Source organism: Protopterus annectens, chromosome 9.part0 (genome assembly GCF_019279795.1).
Source record: "Protopterus annectens isolate FY-2018-M chromosome 9.part0, PAN1.0, whole genome shotgun sequence".
Classification (NCBI taxonomy): domain Eukaryota; kingdom Metazoa; phylum Chordata; order Ceratodontiformes; family Protopteridae; genus Protopterus; species Protopterus annectens.
Genome location: NC_056743.1, coordinates 1,074,453,551 through 1,074,478,391, shown reverse-complemented (window position 1 = coordinate 1,074,478,391; position 24,841 = coordinate 1,074,453,551). Strand labels below are relative to the sequence as shown.

General features: G+C 39.6%; 1 protein-coding gene across 5 annotated transcripts in view; it reads right to left on the bottom strand.

The window, feature by feature from the left end:
- Positions 1-24,841, bottom strand: part of LOC122811811 (leucine-rich repeat-containing protein 3-like) — a 543,075-nt gene that overhangs the window by 310,064 nt on the left and 208,170 nt on the right. The gene's annotated exons all lie outside the window — the stretch shown is intronic.

The following is a 24,841-nucleotide window of genomic DNA, read 5'->3' as shown; positions in this document are numbered from 1 at the left end:
CACATTCAGGCACTCAGAATGTATAGCTGACAAATTAAAACTCAGTCTCCATATTCTTAGACTAAAATGCATTACCTTTAAGGCAACCCATGCTATAAAGAAAGGGGAGTTCCTCTGGGAAACCTAGTTATCTTAAGGCAAGGCAAATTTACAGTCCAAGCATTGTTAATATGATGTCTAACAAGAATTTCTTGACAATTTTCATAACAAAAAGGGTATATGGTGAGCATAGGCAATACCCAGCTCCATGACGTTCCTAGTCTATTTTGCTGCAAAAAGGTGTTTCATACTGTAAAAGGAAACTGTAGCCAAGAACTAACTTATACAGAAACTAAGAAATTTTAGCATAAGTATAAAGCAAGTGAAGCACCACAGGGTGAATCAAAACATATTCATTTAATATACAGCCTAACAGACTGATGAAAATAATTGCTTGACAGATTGACATTTGAGCTACAGAAAAGCACAGTTTTTATACATTTTAGGTTAACAAAATAACACCCATTTCTAACGGCTGCAGATCGTGCAGTAAGTCCAGATTATTGTTCTTTCTGAAAAGTGTCCTTGACTGTTGTCTTTACCCTGTTTATAATGACTTTGCAATTTATCCTGGTGAAGATGGACATTGTTCTCTTGACTTTCAGACAGGTTTTATAATTCAATAGTCTAGACTACAAAGTACATCATAGAAATCAAATGACTGTTTTTACACAATCTATAAAACAGACTATATAGTAGTTTTACACAAAGTAAAATAAAGGCTGCCACATGCTTTGTATCAATGCATGATAACATAATGGATCGTGCTATCCCAAACAGAACCAAGACACTATCCTCCAAAAAAAGGAAGCCAATCTGGTGGTCCCCTGCCATAAACAAACTCTACAACAGAAGGAAGAAACTGTTGTAAAAGAGAGTAAAATCCCACGAGTGGAGGAGTTCCCTGGTCAGCCTCAGTAAGAAGCTGACATCCCTTGTAAGATCCTCCAAAGCTAGCTATGAAAACAAAATTGCTGATTCTAGGGACAACCACAAAGCATTCTATAGCTATGTCAAGAATCTCAATGGCAACACCCAGATCTGCTCTGAGTTAAAGCACAACGGCATGAAAATTACAGAACCAACTGATATTGCCAACATCCTGGCAGATAGGTTCAGTGCTAACTTTACCCCCCTCTCACCCCCCTAAAGGGCCCACAACTATACAGGAAGAATGCATAGTCCCTGTAATCACAACTATGCAGGTAAAAGCTGCACTCTCTAAAGCCAAAAACACAGCATCCATGGGACTGGACAACATCCCAGGCTGCGTTTTACACGAACTTCAGAACGAACTGGCTCCCCACCTAAGCACCCTGTTCAATCATAGTCTCACATCAGGCTTTGTGCCCACTGAATGGTGCACAGCAGCAGTTATCCCACTCCACAAAGGGGGAGCCACCACTGATCCTGGGAACTATCGCCCTATTAGCCTAATGAGCCTGGTCTGTAAGGCCATGGAATGTATCTTCATGGAACTCATAAACAAAGACATTGGTAACCTCCACACTCTGGACCCCACCCAGTTTGGGTTTAAGAAAGGCAGATCATGCCTCCTGAACCCGATTGATTTTTTTGAGGCAGTCACCAAAGCTGTAGAAGAGGATAATGTGGTTCACACAGTCTATCTTGACCTTGCCAAGGCTTTCAACACCATCCCCCGGTCTAGAATTATAGCTAAACTCACTAAACTAGGTATAAATCCCTACATCACAAGATGGGTTGCCAATTGGCTCACTGGCAGAACCCACACTGTAAAAATTCGCAGACTCCAAATCTGACTTCAAACCAGTCACAAGTGGAGTACCACAGGGTTCAGTCCTGGGACATCTCCTGTTTGGTATCTACTTCTCTGAAGTACAGGCTAACACAGAAGGCCTTTGGCTAACGAAGTTCGCAGATGCCTGCAAACTAGGAGCCATAGTTGAGTCTCCAAATGATGTGGACATCCTACAGAAGGGTTTCACTGAGACAGATGCCTGGTGTCAGAGTCATGGCCTCAGGCTCAATGCCAAAAAGTGCACTGTTATCCCCTTTGGTAAAAACTCTGTACCCATGAACTACCACATAGGCGGCAGTATACTTAACGCCAAATGTGTAATAAGAGACCTGGGGATCTAGGTGGATAGTAGTCTCTCCTTTGATAATCACAACGCCACAGTAGTCAGGAAATCCTGTGTGACACACCTCATCACAAAAGGGTTCTCATCTAGGAAAAAAAATCGGTCATTGTTCCCCTCTACTCGACACTCAGACTCATTATAGAGTACAAAGCCCCTATTGAAATGTACCTCACAAGACATCTGCAGCAGCTGGAAAGGCCACAGAAGTACCTCACAAAGAGGATTACTAGCCTCAAACAGATGCCCTACACTGACCATTTCAAAAAACTCCCAGCTTTACTCCGTAGCACATCACCTACTCCAAGATGATCTCTGCCTAACATATAAAGCTATGTCAAACCCAGAGCTGTTGGACATGCTACACCTAAAGAAATCCCAATCCCTCTGAGCTACACGCTCTAGGGACCTAATCATTGTCCCCACAATAAACAGGACATGCTGGGGGGATAGGTTCCTGTCCCAGAGACTTCCCATACTCTGGAACAAGCTATCCATCTATGTCAAGCAAAGTTGCTCATTAGCACTCAAGAAAAATCTTGATAAGTGGATGGGAAATAGGAAATGCACCCCAGGGACCACTTCTGTGGCTCTGCTCGACAGGGGCACAGGAAAATAACTTTCTTGGGTGGCGTAAGCCAGGGAACCTTGTTGGCTAGGCTTACTTAGGCCCATGGGCCGATAGCCTAATAACTACATATGAACCTATAAAATGACATTATTAAAGCAGTATTCTGAACCTACAAAATGACATTATTAAAGCAGTATTCTTTGCAGTATTAAAAGATAGTATTTTAAACAAATAACAGCATTATGCATAATGACAGTGATATGATTTTATACAAATTATGCATAAAACTACATGAAAAGTCATAAAAGGAACATTCTTACTTTTCAGGTCATAATATGTCTACAACTGTCTAAATCAGTGCCCCAAACAATAGGTACATAGCTTGCAAAACAGTACGTCAGTAGCATAGCTAGGCTGGGGCAAGAGTGGCAACTCTTCTGGGCTGCGTTTTGAGGGACGTGATCCCGATCTCGCTTTGATGTAATACCGGCTTTTAAAAGCTGGTATTGCATTTGCATTCAAACCTGAGCACAGGTGCTGGTTCACAGTACCGGCCCAGGTGCTAGTTGAACCAGCTATGCTCCTGCAGGATATTTAGTAAAGAAAACAGTTGAAAATAACATACATTTTTATATGCTTAGGGGCATCATATTGAATAGATCTGTCCATCTTTTTAAATGCCAAGTGGATGAGGGCCAGAAAGAGTGTCTGTAAGGACAAAATATTTTATATGAGCTGTATGCTGCAGGGATATAGATAGAAAATTCTAGTTAACAAATTAATGTTCCTTCTTGCTAGCAGTACCCTGTGGTTCTGTACAAGTCTGTTGCTGTGATTTAATTATCTTTCTCCCCTTTAATTTACAAAATTAGGCTGAGAAAATAAAATGGATGCATTAATGTGTAAAAGTAAAATAAAACTAAGTAGGATTCTACATTTCCATAAATTAAAATGTGAGATTGAGATGACCTGAACAATACATACATTTAAATGTGTTTACATCGCAGCAGTACACTAAATACAGTGTATAAAGTATTTGTTATAAATGTTTTACACTGGTAGATGTATACAAACAGCACGGAGTCATTCTTAATTAACATATTTACATAGATCTTTCAATCTGTGCTCTTATTATTGACAATTACATCATAGCTACTTGCAAACAAACTTAAAACATAAATAACTGGCACCCAGCAATACTCAGAGAAATAAACAAAGGTTGGTAATTTTTATATAACTTCACGAATACAAGAAGCTGCCTGTTACTTTGTAAACCAATGTGCCAGTCTACAGGGTAACAAAATTAAAAAGATGCACACTGTATGCATCATCGGTTTTGTTTCCAGCCAGATATAGCTAGTTTTGTTCATTAGCTCCAAAACACTTTTTTGGTTACAAGCCATTTGATCATCTCATAATCAAGAGACTGAGACAACTATGTTGTAAGCAAATGACACAACTGGTGGGCCAGAAACCACTGGAGAGAAAAGTTAGACAATCAGCAGGTAGAACAGTGCCAGCATCATTTAACAATAAAAAGGGTGTTATGTTTGTCAGCTGTATAAAAAATAGTAAGGATTTCCCCTGAGAAAATCCCGACTTTACTTTAAAGTATATAATTTGGTGAAAATTCTCTGCATGCTAACATTTTATGAATGAATGCATATTTCTTTCATACAGTATTTTGCTGTTTCAAGGACCTAAACAGCTGGATATTTTTAATGATTTGTTGAGTGCAAAGCTTACAAGAAATAAATCTTTTATTCTGCTCATCTGACTTTTTTTAGTACTGTAGCATCTGGCTTCCCACCAACTCCAACTGTGTCTTTTCTTTTTCAAGCTTACTTGCCTTTAATTCTTCATGATTTACTCCCTACTGTTTCTTTGTCTCAGGTTTTGCATAAAGTGTGGATCATGGGGAAAATGTTGCTGCTTTCCTGCAAACTGAGGAAGATCTTAGATTTTCTTTTATATATTTTTTTTCTTCTGTACCTTGTGTTCCTTGTGAAGACCAAATCTCGGGAACTAAAATATAGGGCAAACCAACCAGAAAAAAATCCCGTGCTATCATCTATATTCTCTGCATCATGTAAATCTACAACAGAATATACTCAGAACGCCGTACCCTTTCTCTGACACCATAATGTTTATGGATATCAGTTGGGTAAAACAACCCTGCGTTTCCAAATGTTAGCCAAACATTCCTCTTATGCTGTGCTGATGATGCCATAAGATGGCAGAAACATGCATGTCCACAGTTAGAGGGGTTTGGCTTTATTGGCCTAAAATTGTCCATCAATAGACTTAAAAGAAAAGGTCACGGACATTCAGAATTGCCATGTAGCTGAAACACCGGATATCCTTAAAGGCTAATTTGCATATATCCCGTGTTGCCTGTGATAGAAGAGGTGTAAGGTATCACACAGTGGAAGTCTAGCTCTGCTAGATTTTTCTTTGTGTTTTTTTTTAACACATTGTTTTTTTCCATGAGACCTTTTTACTCATTGTTTTAGTTCACACCAAAAGGAGGGAATATCAGGAATACCCAACTTAGCTGACTTCTAATGACCAAAGCTAGTTGCCAAACTTAGGTCAATAGTATCAACAATTATATTTTAAATTCTGTATGGTCAGAGATCCATGATACCATAGATATTTATAAGGCCTCAAGTGTGGTATATATCATTTAGTACTGCCTCTGTCCTTTAGCAGAGTACAGGGGCAGCCCTGGAATAAATTTTCTATTTCCCATCCATAGATCAAAGTTGAGTCTTTTCAGAGCAGTGGTACCCTCTGTGAGATGCATCTCTCTCTCCAAGCTGTTCTGTTAATGTTGTAGAGGTGGTTTGGATTATTTCTAGTGCTGTTTGATTTACTGATGTATAATCCATCCATCAGGGCTGGGTGAGACTATGCCTTACTAGCCAGACACAGATCATATCTTAGCAGTCTGTAAGAGATACAGTACAGCAATATGATTTTGAGATGGTCAGTATATGGCAAATTGTTTAAACCAAGTATCCTTTTTGTAAAATGCCAATGTGGGCATTCCAGCTGTTGCATACATCTGGGCAGATGCGTGCAAAAAGCACAGTTATTATACTCAGAGGGATGAATAAAGCAGGACAATGACAGCCCTGAAAGTACAGTTTTGTACCTACCATAAATGTAGATGTTAGAGTGCTAATACAGCTGCAGTCATAACAGATGGGGTTCTCCTGCCGTCAGGCGGGTCCTCGGTCGGCCGAATTCCAAAGTCTAGGTCCGGCGTCGGTTGTCGTCGCTTCTTCCCTGACGTCAGCCCAACAGGGCTATAAAAGAACCAGCCGACGCCATTTTCTTCAGTCTTTCTTGCCGCGCGGTGCCCGAAGCAGAAGCAGTTCGCAAGTGCCAGTCGGCCAGCTCCTGAAATTACGAAAATTTTGCAACCAAAGTCTTCTTGAAAGCTAAGTACCCCGTTGGGGAAACTTTTCTTGCCTCAGACCGATGTCAAAGTTAATAATTGTATTTCATGTGGGAAGCAAATACCGCATAAGGATTTTCATTCCCTTTGCATTCCTTGCTTAGGCCCAGACCACGTCATCTCGGTCTGTCGTTTTTGTGCTACATTCAACAAACGCACCATTAAGCGTCAGGCGGAGTTCGCCCAGCACTATTTTGGCAAAAAATTTAACTATTATGTCGTCGGATACGCCGACTCCAGTTTTGTCTAAAAAAATGCAAAGATAAGGACCAACACATCATGCTGTATGCACAATGAACATCCTAGTAGTAATCCCCTTGTTAATAAGCTGTGCCATATAGGATTTCCTCAACATAGTGGACATTTGTTGGTCCAAAGGTCATTGTCCATATAAGTTCCCAAATTGCAAATGACCAGGTCATCTCTTAGGGATGTTTTATCAATGTGGTAGTTTCCTGGGGCAACCAACTTCCCAAAGAATATGGTAATGCACTTTTTGGTATTTAGCTTTAGTCCATGATTCTGGCTCTAGTTATTTGTTTGATACAATCCTTCCTACATTATGGCTATATTTTTTGGTGATTCTATAACTACATCTAACTTGCAATTATCTGCAAACTTAATCTGCTGGAGTCCTTTAGCATTGGGTTTAACTTCAGAGAAGTTGATGGCAAACAGGAGATGCCCAACATCGAGCCCTGAGGGACTCCACTGATGAATGATCTGTGTGTGGAGGTAGTTCTACCTATTTTATCTCTTGCAGTCTATCAATGAGCCAGTTGGTGATCCAGTGAGCGATGTACGGCTTTATTCCTAGTTTGTTTAACTTCTGCTATGCTCCAGTGAGAGATTATGCTTTGGCCAGATCAACAGAGGTAGCGTATACGGTTTCACTTTCATCCATTGCCTTGGTGACTCTTTCAGTAAAGTTCACCAATCTAAATAAGTATAACCCACTTTGATGAATCCAGTATTTAGAAGTTTCCTGTGTCCTTATTGACTCCATGGCTTTACAGATGAGGCTGGTTAGACTTCTGGTTAGGACTTGGTCAGGTGGGATAGCTGGGGGAGGTAGTTTCAGGTATTTCTTCTTAGATAAACAGGAGATAGGGGTAAAGTTTGAGATGAATTTATCAGCCAGTAGGTTGGCTAATTCTTCAGGTTCAGTGAAGGTAGCATTGTTCACAATCAGCTCAGATTTCAAACATAATTCAACAGATATTGTGCTTATGTTTAGCACAGGTGGCTGTCTTAGCCAAAAACATGGCTTTAGTGGATTTAACTAGGCACCCGAGTTATTTGTTTAATTCAATAACAAGAGCTCTATTATTTTGGGAATTACTCTAACTATATATTGGCTAGCTACAGAACTCCCTTCTATGACCCAAGAAAGCCACAACACACATCAACAGGAGCTGGAATTCTTTAGTATTAATCCCAATGCCATCTTCCTATGTGATTACAACTACCTGTTTATTGATTGGGTAACTTACACCACCACTAATGCACAAGAGCAGAGATTCCTGGACTTTGACAAATTGTTCCAGAGCATTTGTACTGTCAGACTTCCCACGAGAACAATATCTTAGACCTTGTCCTTACCAATATGATTGCTTCTTGCACTATCCCTTGTTTATTACCATCCTTTAAGTGTGACCATAAAGCTGTCTCATTTAAAATAAAATTGTAACAGAGACCTGGTTTAAAGCAGCAGAAAGCACCCCTGCACTACCAGGCTATAACTCATTCCACACCTTTCGGCCCCAGAACTTGGACCGAAGTTCCAAAGGTGGTGGTGTTTCCATATTCATAAAGGATGCACACACCTCCAGACTGGTAACCCAATATAATGCATTAGAGATACTTCAGGTGCAGCCAACACTGTGTAAGACAGATTCAGGCTGTAGCCTGCTATAGGTCCCCAACCTCAACCATACCTTAAGACTCACACTCCCCTTACCTAAGCCCCCTGGAGAATATTAGGGTCCAACCTAACACTCATACTGGGCTACTTCAACTACCCCTCCATTAACTGGGAAAACTACTCGTGTACCAATACACTTGCCCAACGTTTCCTGGAATTCATTAATTCCAATGACCTGGACCAGCTTGTTCTTACTCCCACTAGAGGTAGCAACATCCTTGACCTGGTCATTACTAACATGGGTGACCATTGCTCTATACCAGTAGTCAACTCCTCCCTGATTAGGTCCAACCACAAACTAATCATCTTGAAAACACACATCCCTCCCAACCCCACAAAGGTAACCACCATGAAAAACTTCTCCAAAGCTAACCTTGGGCTCCTAAAAACAGAGGTGGCTAACTTCACAGCACCCATGCAAATGCAGAATAGTTGCATGACTGCCTAATCATGCACCAATGCACTGTACGAACACATACACAAATGCATGGATCTCGCCATACACAATAGAACCAAGACGCTCTCCTCCAAAAAAAGGAAGCCAATGTGGTGGTCCTCTACAACAGGAAGAGGAAACTGATGCGGAATACGTTGAAGTCCCAAGACTGGAAAAACTCCTTTATCAGCCTCAACAAAAAGTTGAGATCCCTCATCAAATCCTCTAAAGCTAGCTATGAAAACAGAATTGCAGCAGATAGTAAAGACAACCACAAAGCCTTCTATACTTATGTAAAGAATCTCCATGGCAATACCCAGATTTGCTCTGAGCTACTGCACAATGGTACCTCCCATACTGAGCAAACAGATATTGCCAATATACTGGCCGACAGATACAGTGCCAACTTTATCCCTCTCTCCCACCCCAAAGGACCAATCACAATACCAGTAGATTGCCAGGCACCCAGTATTACTGCTGCACAGGTTAAAACAGCACTGTCCAAGGCTAAGGAAACAGCTTCTATGGGACCTGACAATATCCCTGGCTGTGTTCTACATGAAATACAGAGTGACCTGGCACCTCACCTGTGTGCCCTGTTCAATCACAGCCTCACCTCAGGCTTTGTCCCCACAAATGGCACACTGCTACAGTCATCCCTCTCCAAAGGAGGAGCGATTACAGACCCTGGGAACTATCGCCCTATTAGCCTGATGAGTCTGATATGCAAAGCTACGGAACGCATCATCATGGACCTAATAAACAAGGATATAGGGAATCTCCAAACTCTGGATCCCACACAGTTTGGTTTTGTGAAGGGTAGATCATGCCTGCTCAATCTGGTCAACTTCTTTGAGTCAGTCACCAGAGCGGTGGATGAAGGCAGTGTGGTTCATACAGCCTACCTTGATTTGGCCAAGGCCTTTGATACCATTCCCCACTCAGGAATCATAGAAAAACTCACTAAAAGCTAGGCATCAACCCATATATCACTAGGTGGGTTGCAAAGTGGCTCACAGATAGAACCCACAGTGTGAAAGTAGCAGAGTCCAAGTCAGACTGCCGACCAGTCACAAGTGGAGTCCCAGAGGGTTCAGTCCTGGGTCCTCTACTGTTTGGTATCTACTTCTCTGAAGTCCAGGCCAACATGAAGGGACTCTGGCTGACAAAGTTCAGACGATTGCAAGTTGGGAGCTATTATTAACAGACATCCTACAGAAAGGCCTCACTGAGACTACAGACTGGTGTCAGAACCATGGCCTTAAGCTCAATGCCAAAAAATGTGCCATCACCTCCTTTGGGAAAAACCTGGCTTCCAAGAATTACCACATTGATGGTAGTCCACTGAACACAGAAGGCATTATGAGACATCTTGGAACACAGGTTGACAGCAACCTCTCTTTTGACCACCACATTGCCACTGTGGTCAGAAAGTCCTTCTATGTGGCACATCTCAATACTAAGGGTTTTGCATCCAAGAAGAAGGAGGTCATTGTCTCCCTCTACTCTTCCCTCATTAGGCCAGTCAGAGTACAATGCCCCATTTGGCATGTACCTCACTAGACATCTGCAACAACTGGAGAGGCCACAAAAGTACCTCACTAAGAGGATCCTAGGCCTTAAACACTTGTCCTAGATGGGCAGACTGAAAAACTCCCAACTATTCTCGGTCTCATATCGCCTACTTAGAGGTGATCTCTGCTTGACTTACAAAGCCATGTCTGACCCAGCTCTGTTAGAAATGCTACAGCTAAAGAAATCCCAATCCCTCAGCACCACATGCTCCAGAGACCTCAACCTCATTACCACTAGCAACAGAACATGCTGGAGGGACAGTTTCATAACCCAGAGACTACCCATGCTATGGAATTGACTTCCCATACATGTCAAACAGAGCACCTCACTGGCCCTCTTCAAGAGAAATCTTGATGAGTAGATGGGAAAGAAAATTCACCCCGGAGATCACTCCAGTGGTTCTACTCTACAGAGACACTGAGAACCAAGGTTGGGCAGCAAGATGCCAGGGATTCCTATGGGCTAGGCTTGTAAAGGCTCCAGGGCCATTAACCTAGTACACACCTATGAACCTATGCAATACTTTGGGAAGCTTCAAATTCCCATCAAACCCTGAAAATTATTCTGCTTCTGCAGAATTATACACCACCAGACTGTACCGGAATGTAAACTGCAGAGCAAGCACAGGGCAAACCCCAGCAACAAATCTCCATGGTGGACCTATAACATGAACAAACTATACAATAAAAGGGAGAAAATATTGGCCAAAAGTAGGAAGGGACACTTCTGATAAGGATTTGGACACGAAGAAGCTCTAGTGCAAACTGCTAATCCAGTCTTGATGCGGGTCTCTCAGGAATGAAGACTAAGACACCTCTTTTTCCCTTCCTGCGCAGGTGCTGCTCTAAGGGTGTGGAATGCATTATAGCCCTGCACTGCCATGGCACTCTTCAGCACGTTGTGCCATATCTCAGGCACCACACAGACATCTGTATCTTCCATGGCGAATGGAGTTTGTTTAGGCTCCTAGCAGTGATCAGCAGCACCTTCATATTTGCATGTTTCACTATATTGCTATGTTCATCTGGTTTGTATTGCCTAAAAACACACTACAGGGGTGGTGAAAGTTTTTGCCAGTATATGAAAACCTAGATGGGAAAGGTGAAGGTGCAGGCCATCCTTGGCAAAGCATTGAGGTCTGTTGAACATATCCTCCCAGGCGGACACATATTGGACCCCCTTAGAATGACCAAAAACTAAACCAATTATTAAAGACATTTACTTGTTTGCCTATACTGTAGCCTATTGCATGGAGAAGATAAAATGTTGCTCAATGCTAGGTTCATACTTGTCCGGGACACAGTCTAAGATCTCCATCATGTCTCTCTTCATAAGGAGTTATGTCTCAAGTTATTGACACCCAGTACTATGACAGTGTTGCACTTGTGCCTTTTATTCAAAGACTTGAGTGAGTGCGTGACCTGGCAGATCCTGGCACCAGACAAGCAACTGACCACCACTCTTTCCTTGCTTATCCTGGTAAGAGGTACATCTGTATACCTTTCACTGGAGTCAACAATGGCTAGAATGTTTGGTTGGGTAGATGCCTGCCTTACGGACTCAGCATCCGTGACTTTGCTGCTCCTTGCTCTATGTGTGGTGGTGGCTTTTCTATGTCTAAACTGTTTATGATGGTGCTTTATGCCTATACTATGTTCAGGTGGCCTTTGAGGCTTAGGCAAGTTAATCTTAACCTCAGCATATGAGGGAGTGTGTTATATCTGACATTGTATGGTGCGGTGTGTAACTTGTTGCTGACAATCCTGACGTCAGAGTTATTGGTGTGCGAGATATTTGCCTACAGTGGCATCATAGAAGTGCATCTCTCCTACATTGCATTGTGTTGAGTAATATGTGTTCAGTGCAGGTTAGATAAACCTTCGACATAGATTACTAGGGTTATATACATTTTGCAGGCTTCTTATAGTGAAGAAAGCTCTTACACTGATAACTCGCTATAGGTGGGTCCAACAGCAGCAGTGTGCCATGCACAGCTCAGAGCAGCCTTTTTTAATTCCCTTTTAGATTAAGTGTTTGGAACACTTGTGGATGCCAAGATTAACATAGCTCATATTCTAATTTAGGCCTTTCCATATTTCTCAAGAGAAATGAGTAAAAAACCCTGGGTGGGCAGTTTAGCTCAAGTTACAGGAAGAGCTGGAGAGGAGCCCAGCAGTTTAGCTCAAGTTACAGGAAGAGCTGGAGAGGAGCCCAATCAAAACAAAGCCAATAAATCAACCAGTGGAGTTTTGAGAGACAGAACCTGTATCAGAAGACAGCTTTCTCACCACTCTGAGTTACAGGTAAGGGGCTCCCGGTAGGCTATTGAGATTTAGGAGTTTTGCTCTTACAGTGGAGGCAGGGAGAGAGTATTTTCTGTAATGAAACAGGAGGGAGCAGCTGGAAAGGCAATACCTAATTTGGTAGTGGGGGTTAGTAAACTCTAAATGTTACAATTAAAGAACAGTAGTAGTTACAACACACAGTGATCTCAGTAAGTTTAGCTTTGAGCAGACAAATACAAAAAAATCTTATCAAATAGAAAAGCACAGTATAAACAGTTGGTGGTCACAGATCCTGCAACAAAATCACATCACTTCTACCATTGTGATTATCATTACCTGATAATGGCACCAAACCAGACAGAATTTACACGAGAACCTATTTACGATCGGAATACAGTAATATGTGTTTAAATGCTTAAACAAGGCACAAGGCTGCAGATTCACAATGGCTGCTTAGTCAGGGCAGGATGTTTGTGGAAGAAGCAGTGCATGCCCCCATCCAACTCGAGTTCTGTCTCAGCAGACAAGCCCCTGCCCAATGCAGTGTAAGGCACTACAGGCTGGTGATACACACACGGATTACTTCTGGGGCACATCTGTGTTGTAGTCAGGGCTTAACCCCTCCGTGCCTCAGGCTGGGGTTTATGGCGTGGGGCTGGGGTTCCCTTTATTCCACTAGTGTGCAACCATTACCATAAAGTTGGAATATGCAAGTAAAGGGGATGGGGAATTACTCCCCACATTGGTCCCATAGGGGGCTCAGACACTGTGCTAATTACCCATAACATACATTAATGAAATGGATAACCTTGCTTTTGTCTAATAAACCCCTTTTTGCTTTTATGGGTGGTGATTATACTTTATACTTCTCATGGCTCAATGTGTCTTATTTAGGTAAAATGTTATACACTGAAACTGGGGTGGATAGAACTTTTGCTTAATAATTAGAAGTTCCTTTTCTTGAAGATATTCCTCATTTTCCCAGCAAGAACTGTGTGCCTTGTTATAGAGGTTAATATATCTGCTGCTTCTTATTTATTTGCATTTAACTGGGAAATCCAGCAAGGTGAAGTAACTCCCTTTCAGTGGAGACCTGGAGAGAAGATATACTGTACAGCAGCAAAATAAAGAAAACAGATCAATTAAACATCTTAAGTATATATTTAATGCAGCAATACATTTGGATGACACTTAGGTTCTGAAATTAGGGGAGGTAAAATAGGAAAACAAGGGCATACATAAGGAGGCAGTTGTGGAAAAACTACAGATGTAAATGGACGGCTACTTTTGGAATAGTACTACAGCGGTGTAATAGTGCAAGAATCAGAGTATATAGGAGGAAAGGTATGTAGACTGCAGCTGTCTATATAGAGTATAATCGGACCTTAGCAGGCTCACAATCCCAAGACCCCAGTAACACTTTATTTAAATGAACAGGACTAGGCTGTACAAATCAGTACATGGAAAAAAAAAGGAACAGAAGTAGTACTGAAAGTGGATGTCAGTAAGAAAACATCATAAGATTTAGTGTTACTAGTCAATAAATTACAAAATACTCTGTTTTTTAGTAGTTTTCTCCTGTATGCTCTGTAATACCCCCTTAAGTTGTTCTCAGAGAAAATCTTGCTGGTAAACCTTTGCAGAGATTATAAGTGATGTATAATGTCTGCAAATGGGAGTGTGTCAGTATGGTTTGTGATGAAAAATGCTTGCGACTAGGATTGTGTCGGTTAGCTTGTTTTCATTTACATAAATGTATGATTGCCTATGTAGTAAGTGATTGTTTAAAGATGTTTCTTCTTTAAAAAAAAGTATTCTACTATTTTCTTTCTATATTATGAAAAATGTTCCACCTTGCATGACATTCTTTGCAATTCACTTCTGTCATCTGAATTTCACATGCTTGACAACAGCCTGCATGTAGTAGCTACTGTTTTTCCCTTTTTTTTAACCCAGATTTTTTTATTCATTTCCTTTACCACTTTGGGTCTAGAAATGACCCATCTTGCCGACTGTCCACTTAATTTAAAATCCAATTAATTCTAATTCAAAAGTGAGTGAAACACACAATATATTTTGACTAACTGATAACATTAGTATCCTACCATATACTTTTTAAATATTTATTCTGAAAATTAGACGTATAAATATAGTGGAATATCATACACGAAGGCCATATTACATTTTTTTTTTTTATTTGTAAAATAAATTGCATGCAATGAGGAACTCGTTTTTTAAAATAGAAGTTATTTTCTCCATGGCATTTGCCCTGCACTACTTTCAGTAGCATTCAAACCACCATTGTTTCTTATGCATGTATAGCACTCCATTATTTTTAAAGTTTAATGTTCATTTGAGGTAGCTGTTTTTCATCAACTCCCTGCTAGCTTTTAAAAACGTTTTCAGTCACTCTACAATATGTTGTAAACTAGATTAAATATCACCATTCAGGATTACTGGCAATAATTCTTTGCCAGACACCATGAATATGCCACTGAAGCGATTAACATCTGCCTATATTTTCCTAATGCACAGAATGTCGATAGTACAGCTTTGTTATCCATCTTGCCTTTCACTTGCTTTCATTATCAAGAGTTTGGTCTCACGGACCCTTGCTCTAGTAACTATTGCAGTTGCATTCAGTGATCATGTAGAAAGGATGTCTTGGCAATATTTTATAATTCATATCACACAACTGTAGCACATTTCAAAACACATCCTACCCAAACATTTATTTACTGACTTACTGCATCTACTGATATGGCAGTTAAATGCTGAGTCACTGGCTTATGAAGTGACCCAGAAGTACAACTCCACGTCAGCTTGTTCTGCATTCAGGTATAACTGTTATTGTGCAGCACATTTCAGGACTGAATTGACAGTGTTACTTTTTTTTATTCTTAGTAGAAAACATCTGCACATAAACACAAACATGAGGTACTATACTGGAAGTCATTGCTTTTTCCAGATGACATCCAGGAATTTCATTTTTATTTAGCATAGAATTAATATCCATGGGCGAGAGGCAAGGCGTAGGGACAGGAGGAAGACTGCCAGCAGAAATGAAGTCCTGAGACTAAGTAGAAGATAAGACGGAGAGGATAAGGTTAGTGACAAAGAAAAGGGAGACAGTATTGAAAAGGGTCAGAGACTTTTTTGCTTGCATTCCAGGGCAGGTAAAACATGTTCATATTGATGGCCATATCAAAACAGGATGCAGGGACAGAACAGAGTACTGAAACAATGTTCTAGTTAGGTCCTTTATGCGAGGTCATCCTCTCTCTATTATCATCACATTTATATACTATGTCCCACTTGCCTTCTAATTCCTTCAGTACTTCCTACCCTGATTTAATTTGTTTGAAATATTTTTTCTAAATAATCATTTCATTTCTTTAAATAAATTTTCAAACACAGAAATGGATAGATTATGTTTATTGGATAGACATAAATATTTAGTAAACACAGAAAAGAGACGCACACACTTTTCAAATTTCCTTTACTAATGATTACAGCAGATAAAATTTGGATAGTCCATCCAAGATTTAAACCACTTTCATGTCTGACAGTTCAAACAACTGTCTGGGCTTGATAGTAACAGTCTGATTCTGACTGCCTTATTGCTGATCATCCTTGTTAATTCAACTGACTCTGCATTCACTCTCTGCTTAATGGAATAACATACAGCTAATGAGTGCACTCACATGTGCCTCACAGCCACTCAAGAAATACGGAGGAAATATGTAGGAACTGCATGAAGAGGTGCTATAGAGACATTTGAGGTCTTCTGCATACTATTACAAGACTCCAGACAGAAGCTGGTTGAAAGTTAGCAGGTGAGGGGGTGGCATATTCAAAGTTTTTAGAAGGGAGAATATATATTACTTGACAATTTGGATTTGTCAAAGGGAGAGCATGCCTGTTAAAGCTGATGGACTTCAAGACAGTCAAGGCCCTTGAGGGGAAATCTGTGCATACAGCCTACGTAGACTTAACCAAGGCTTTTGACACTATCCCCCACTCAGGCATAATTGACAAACTCACCCATCTAGGTATCAACCTGTATATCATTAGGTGGGTTGCTAACTGGCTTACTGATAGAACCTATATAGTCAAAATAGGAGAATCCACCTCCAACAGCAGACCTGTAACCAGTGGTACACCACCGGGAACAGTCCTGTGACCTCTAATGTTTGGAATCTATTTCTCTGAAGTGCAAGCTACAACTAAAGTTCTGTGGCTGACAAAGTTTGCGGATGACTGCAAACTGGGAGTGGTCATAGAACTTCCAAAGAATGTTAACATCCTACAAGAGGGTCTTGCACAAACAAATGACTGGTGACAAAATCATGGCCTTAAATGCTATGCAAAAAATGTATCATCCCTTTTCGGTAAGAGTGATGTTCCTGACTACTACCACATCAATAACAACACCCCAAGTACACACACAGTGCTGAGAGACCTGGTCACACAGGTTAACAGAAACCTTATCTTTGATCACCATATCTCCAAAGTGGTAATAAGAGCATTTATAGCTCATATCATAAGTAAGGGCATTGCCCCCAGAAAAAAAAACAGAAGTTATAACCTCCCTGTACTCTTCCCTCATCAGGCCAATAATTGAGTACAATGCCCCTTTTGGTATTTACCTTTCCAAGCACCCACAGCAATTGGAGAGACCACAAAGGTTCCTCACAATGAAAATTCAAGGTCTTCAGTATCTGTCCTATATGGATCATCTGAAATCACTGTTACTTTATTCCGTTTCAAACAGACTATTCAGAGGTGATCTCTGCCTTGCATACAAGACAATCTGTGACCCTGCTTTATTGGAAATGCTGCATATCTGTAAGTCAAATAGTACACGGGTTACTCGCTCTAATGGCCTTAACCTGGTATGCGACAGTAACAGAACCTGTTGGGACAGATTTGTCTCACTGAGGTTACCACACCTTTGGAACAGATTCCCGCTTCATGTCAAGAAGAGTACCTTATTGGGAACAGATTCCCGCTTCATGTCAAGAAGAGTACCTTATTGGTCCTCTTCAAAAGCAATCTGGATGATTAGATGGGTAACCATAAATTCACCCCTGGGGTTCCACCTATGTCCCTCTTGGACAGGGGTGTTAGGTGCTGATCATTGAAATAAGGGTAAAACTTGGCTAGGCTCGTAATGGCCCTAAGGTCATTAGCCTAGTAACCTCTTATGATTAGTGGTAGGTTTACAAGGCACAATTGAAAAACAATGTTCAAATTCACCGCAACAATGTACAGGGGACAAAAAAAGCAGAGGTTTTAAGAAAATAAGAAGGGAGGAGTTGAGAGCTTCGTATATAGGAACAAGCAGGAATTGCTGGACATGCCTCTCAATCTGTAGACACTGAAAATAGGTACAAAGGCCCTTGAAAAGTAGGTATATCCATCCAAAAATCTAGTCATCTAACTATCATAAATTTTGAATACCAAAGAGCATATAACTCTTCTCACTTCCAGTAGGAATGTGTGACACTGCTCAAATGCTTTAAAAACACAGTGACAGAAATAATGGAAACAATATAGGCACATTATCAAAGTGACACTGAAAAATCTGTAGACATTAATGAACTGTATTGCAAAATTCTGCCATGTAAGGTTATTTATTTTTACTTCTGAAAAAGTGAAATACAAGACGCATGTTCTCTATCTTTAATTTATTAGCACCACTAGTATGTTGGTCATGTAGTGAGGATAGTCACAGAAAATTGTATGAAAGGAAAAATCAAGCCTTGAAATAGGGACATACCTCTAAAAATAGGGACATCTTTGCAGGGTTACATCAGGCCTGTAAATAGAGATGTTGCTGCAAACCAAAGGCTGTTGAGAGGTCTGCTGCTGGGAAACAGGGATAAATTAAAACTATTTAAGTGTGAGTGAAGATTTTACATTACTTCCATAATGGACAGGAATTACAGATTTCAAGAAGTGGGTAAAACAAGGGAATCTTGAAAAAAATTATCTAAGTATCAAAGTTAGCTATGAAGTCATATCAGCAGAACATGCAAAGCTCTTGGAGGTGTACCTATGTAACAGGGATTTGCCAAAACTCCCTCCTAGATATTAGGAAACCTTTCTAACAGCCATCAGCCAGGGTTAGATAGAAGAGTAAACTTTGGGCAATACCATGAGACTTGATGTCTTGCTGCTGGAATTTTGGCTGCAGTCTAAAATGTTTTACTTCTTGATGATTTAATGAGGTGTTGGAGGTTGAAGACTCAAGTCCTGGAAGCACAGAATGAGATCTTTAATCCTAAGGGAAGGTATTAACCAGGAGCTGCCAGATTCTCATTACCCGTATCATTACTAAATCGCTGCTATAAAGCTTTACTGGCACAACACATTTAAGTTACTGTCACCTTTGGTGACCTTGGCTTAACGTGGCTTTCTGTGCGTGTGTGGAGGGGGGGGGGGGCAGGAATTCAGTATTAGTAAAACCATGTTACTATTCACTGATGCACAAAAAGGGTAAGAAGGTTGTGCTAGTACATTTATATACCAAAAAGGCATTTGATTATGTAGGGTTGTCTTCTTTTTTAAACAAGTGTTGTGCTCCTTTTGTTTCCAATTAAACTGGAGTAAATTTTGAGATTTATAAAGGTTTATTTGCTGGAACTAAAATTAATTGGGGTTATCTGTGCCTTTATCACTGATGAGAGGTGCACAGCATGGGTACCATATCTCCCCTTTGCCCTAGATATTGAACCTCTGGTGATTGTGATAAGATAGTCAGAGCTGAAGAGTTATAGGTGTATGGTCAAGGGGTGTATATTATGTTATCGAATTTTTAAAAGTTCGAATGTCATATGGTCAAAGCCATATGATCAAACTTAAAAGTTTGAAAAGCTAAAAAAAAAATTAACAGAAAACCCTGCACCCCCCACACACCCTGCTCTTTAAATATACCAACTCTGAGATCACACTGCAGGAAAGGGAAATCTTCCCATTCCGCACTGTACAGAGATCTCCATTGAAACGTTTGAACTTTTAAAAGTTCGATCATATGGTGGCAACCATGTGACTTTGAACTTTTAACAATTCGATAATGTAATATACACCCAAGGCCAAAGAGGTAAGCTCTCATGAACTGCCAATGTTTTGTTGTATTTACAGGACCTAGAATGTGGCATGCATAGGTTTCTTGATGTTCTTGGTGAATTGGAGAGATTTTCTGGATATAAAGATGAGATAAATCTAATGCAAGCCCTACAAACATAAGCCCTCATCACTGTTAAGAGTGCAATTTCCATTATTTTATGGAAGACTATATTTTTCAAATACTTTGATGTCTGGTTCAGGGCTAACAGTGATAGTCTTATGAAGAGCTACTGTCCTACCTGAAAGTTGGTATAAGTAGATAGAAAACAATTTTACTTGAGTTTATACCAGAGAGTCCAGGCTTGCTTTATTTATTTATATAAATTAATGAATTGTGTTCTGTTCCATTATGTTTTTCAGTTCTTTCCATCAGAGTTTCCACATAGATTTCTAAATGCAATAAATAAGATCATGGCAGATTATGTATGAGATGGTAAGCATTCCAGAGTGGCTTTATGAAAGCTTTTTGAAAAGATAAGGGAGGATTAGGGGTCTTAGATCTTGTGTCATATTACTAGGTGATACAATTTAAGATCACTTGTATGCAGCAGTTTTAGGAAATAAATGGCCATATGGAAGAAGTCTAACAGAGACATTCTGGGGTACAGGAAGTTTCAAAGGGTTAAATTCTGGTATTATCTTAAGGATTCCAGAGAGCCTTCATATCTGGCAGGGCATGGGATACAATTCCTAACAAAACATGATCCATCACAACTGGAACAGGAAAATGACAAATCTAGTGGGTGGCGCAGTGGTGCAGCAGTTAATGCTGTCACCTCACAGCAAGAGGTTCTCCGGTTTGAATCTCAGCTGGGGTGCCTTCTGTGTTGCGTTTGCATATTTTCCCTGCGTTCGCGTGGGTTTTCTCCCACATTCTAGAGACATGCTTCTGGAGCACTTCTCCCCGGGCCTCTGCTGAAAACAGGATCTGTGGAACCTAGTCGGACTTTCCCGGTCAACAAATGTTAAATAAATAAAATACTGTTTTGGGAGCAAATAAGAGGGGAATGCTTGGCTAAACTAGGAAAGTCAAAGAGGTATTTTGGCCTCAGGTATGTCTTAAGACTGGAATATTTGGGTTTGATTTAAATGGCTGAGAAAATAAGGCATTTTGATATGGATAAAATGTTTTAGCCTAAGCTTGTTCATTTGCTGCTGGATTGAAGAGGCGATAACATAACTGTGAAAAGACGGATTAGTAAGGCATATAGACTTAAAGACTGGTACAGTGTGCAATATTAGATCATCCAGAGCAGCATTATTATGGAAGATTACAGAGCAGTATGGGAACAAGAGGCGTTACTGAACAGATATGCCACTAAGTGGAAAAGATTTAAAATCTTTGCCCAGAAATCCTTGTATCAATATTTCTATACTTCAACAAGGTGCCAGCATCAGTTTCTGGAGATGTCACATGCATGCGAGAGATGTGAATCAGGGCAAAGGGGGAATTGGGTTCACATTTTTCTGAGAATGTCAAGTGCTGGTAACCATTTTAAGGCAAGGTGCAAGACATATTGGGCACTCTTTGTCCTGCTCCCTTAGCACTTACTTTGATGATGGGGCAGGAATTACTCCCTCATTTTGTCACACTTCAAGAAGTTACTCCTCAGCCTCTTTATGCTGGTGGTGAAAAAGACAACAAGGAAGTAAAAAGCTGAGGAGGTGCCCACAGTAGCAGGGGTTAGTGCTATTATGGGAAACCTAGCAGAGAATGGCAGCAAAAACTGAAGGTGGAGATATTTGTCCAAGTAGATAGATGGTTCTTATGTTCTTATATGTTTAAGGGAAGATTGCTACACTGTACAATTCTGGTTTGGACCAAAAGTTTAGGAAGACTCTTCTTATCCAGGTTTTCTAACTCCAATACCACTGCTTTGGTGGAAAAGTTGTACTCATCACTGTATGACTGAAAATGAGCAGTTTGTTTGGATATGTTGTAAAAATAGTTCTAGACTTTGAAAATCTGTGTTAGCGTTTTTCGTACTTTTTTTTATTACTGCTTAGATTGTAAAGGTGTACAGTTTATGTCAGTCAGTGAATGGTTTGTTAAAACATTTCTTTCCTTGCAAAGAGCCTGTGGTAATGAACTGCAGAAAAATATTAATCAGATATAAATGCACCCGAGTATCCTGCACTTGGTGTCCCATCCCATCTAGGGCTGGTTCCTGTTATATGCACTTTTTTTTTTTTTCTCAAATAACTCTATTTCACATAAAAGAATGAACAATATATAAAGACATGCGAATACTGGTATGACTAGTACAAACAAGAACTCTAAAACAGATCTAAGTATGTACAATATATACAAAAAACTAAACTAACTTAAAACTAAACTAAACTCAATTAAGCTATAGTGCTACCCACTAGAGAAAGAATTAAAGGTGGGATATTAGGAATTTAATATAGAACAGTGGATCACTCACATACTTTTTGAGTAAGACCTATATCAACAATCACCACAGAGATTATGAATCCAATTAAATGCATAAAATTAAGTCAAATAAACCTTTCCATACTTTATCAAGGAAGATTTTTTTCTTAGGTTCTTTAATGATGAGTTTGTGCTGAGATATAAGTAAGGGCCATTTCCTTGAAGTTGTTCCAGCATAATTTAGTGCGATGTAACCAGTTTTTAGTGATATATAATTTAGTAAGAGAGCAAATAATGACTAGAACATGCATTTCCAATCTAGAGAGTTTTAAGGTGGGTATATGAAGGATCATTAATTCCCAAGAAAGGGTGGATTTGTGATAAACCATTTTCTCGAGACGGACTTTTAAAGAAGTCCAAAGTTTATGTGAGTATTTACAGAACCAAAAAATATGTAAAAGATCGGCATTTGGGAAGGAGCAACAGCTACATGAAGGAGTGTTCTTGGAGTCAAATTTATTAAGCACAGGAGTGAAATACGCATTGTTATTCACCATTAATTGTGTGTAAATGAATTTTTTAAATGGGGAAAGTTCTAAGGTGGCTTTTATAGCAGATAACTTTTGTTTCTCCGAAAAAGGGGAACCATGTTTGTCCCAGTAACTGGAGAATAGGCATCCCGAGTTATGAATTATGGAATCTAGAAGATTATATGATTTGGAGAGCATTTTCTCTGGACTCGAAAAGGCGTGTAAGATATCATGAAGTTTAGTGATATCATGTCTATTAATCTGAATATGAGCAAATTTTGATGCTATTAGTTCTCTTATTTGACGGAGGATAGTCGTGTATTTATTGTTAACCTTGAGAATTAAGCGAAGTTCAGGAAGTGTTATATCCCTATGCTGAAGTATGTCCCAAACTACCACCTCTTTAATGAGAGGGAGGTCTGAAAGATTAATCAGGTTATTGATCTTAATGTTAGGATTTAAATGGAGGGTTGAAGTAAAGAGAAAGCATCATCAAGGTTGATGGATTTTAATAAAGTTTGGAGAATCTTAATTTTATGGATTTTTATAAAGTTTGGAGAATCTTAATTTTATGTTTTAAAGAATTGAATAATTTGGAGTTTTTGAGAGCTTCTGGAGAAAGAAATGGAAGAACTTTGGGATTAATTTTTATGTCTGACACATGCTGGAACCATAATTTCATCCAAGAGGGAGAAGAATTAAAGTCTCTCTGGTCTAGATTAGAGATGGACAAAATTCTACTTGCACAAATGATCATGTAGTACAACTGGAAATTAGGAAGACCCAAACCACCCCTACTTTTTGGGTAGGCTAACTTCACATATGAAATTCTAACTGATTTAGGGAACCAGATGAATTTGGCTAGTTCTATATTAATCTTAGAAGAGTATTGGAAATCATGAGATTTGAGGCTCTAAATTGGTAAAGTAGTCTAGGTAGGATATTCATCTTTACTACCACAGCATTGGATAAAAGAGGAAGGTTCAATTGTTCCCATCTGCGAAGATCTTGTAGGATTTTAGACCATGTTCTGGTTAGATTATTTTGGTTCATAGAGGCTTGGTTATGATCGAAGTGTATACCAAGATATTGAATATTGAAAGATGTCTGAAAGGGAGAATCCGGGAAATAATGAGATTTATGGCCTCCTGGATTAATAGGGAAAATTTGGGATTTCTTATGATTGATCTGGTAACCTGAAACCTTCGAGAAATTGTTAATAGTACTAGTTATTTTACCTAGGTCTGTGTTAGGATATTGAAAATATAGAATGAGGTCATCTGCAAAAGCTGAAAACAGTATCTTGGTATTCAGGACTTTAGGGATCGAATGGAAAGAATTTTGAGCCAGATAAAGGAAGAACGGTTCAATGAATATATTGAAAAGGAAGGGTGGAGAGTGGGCAGCCTTGCCTTGTACCGTTTGTGATCCTAATTGAATTAGATGTGATTTTATTTATGTAAAGATAGGTAGATGAGTTATTATAAAGAATTTTAATCATATCAGAGAAACATCTGGGAATTTTAAAATGTGATAAAGTTAGAAACAGAAAATTCCAGTTAACTCTTGTCAAATGCTTTAGAAGCGTCAAGGGTTAATGCATATAGCGGGTTTTTATCTTTTTTTGTAAAGTGAATTAAGGAATCAAGGGCGAGTATTATCCCATGTGTGTCTATTACACATAAAACCGGCCTGGTCAAAGGAGATTATAGCGGGCAAAATATTTTTAAGTCTGTTAGCCAGAATAGTAGATAAAATTTTTATGTCAACATTTATTAAAGAGATGGGACAATAATTGTGAGGGTCCATTTTGTCTTGGTTGTTTTTCAGAATCAGTATAGTTTTCGAGGTGTTCCAATGCAAATCTGAAATTCCATATTTTATAATGAAGTTGAATACCTTTAAAAGAAGAGGTGAAATTATTATATTGAAGACTTTAAAGAAATCAGGGGTGAATCCATCAGGTCCAGGGGATTTCCCTGGTTTAAGGTTAGAGATAACATCTTGGACTTCTTTAAGGGTCAGTGGGGCAGAGAGTTTGGATCTCTGAGATTCATTTGGAGATGGGAACTTTATGCTATTCAGGAAATTCTCCATGTGTGATTTATTAGATGAATCTGCTTTCCTGCAATAAATATCTGAGAACAAGGAAAAGAATAGTTGTAATATTTCTGAGTCAGATTTATAGATTTTGTCTTGGTATTGTAACATAGGTATCTTAGGGGTATTTTGGTTGTTTTTTATTATTCTAGCCAGAGTTTTAGAAGGGATCTGTGCCCATTCTGAATATGTTGCAATGAGTTTCTGTTCAAACAAGGAGAGATTTTGTTGATGAAGTTCTGTTAATTCTTTTTGAGTGTTACTCATTTCTTTATCCAAGTCAGGGCTTGGGT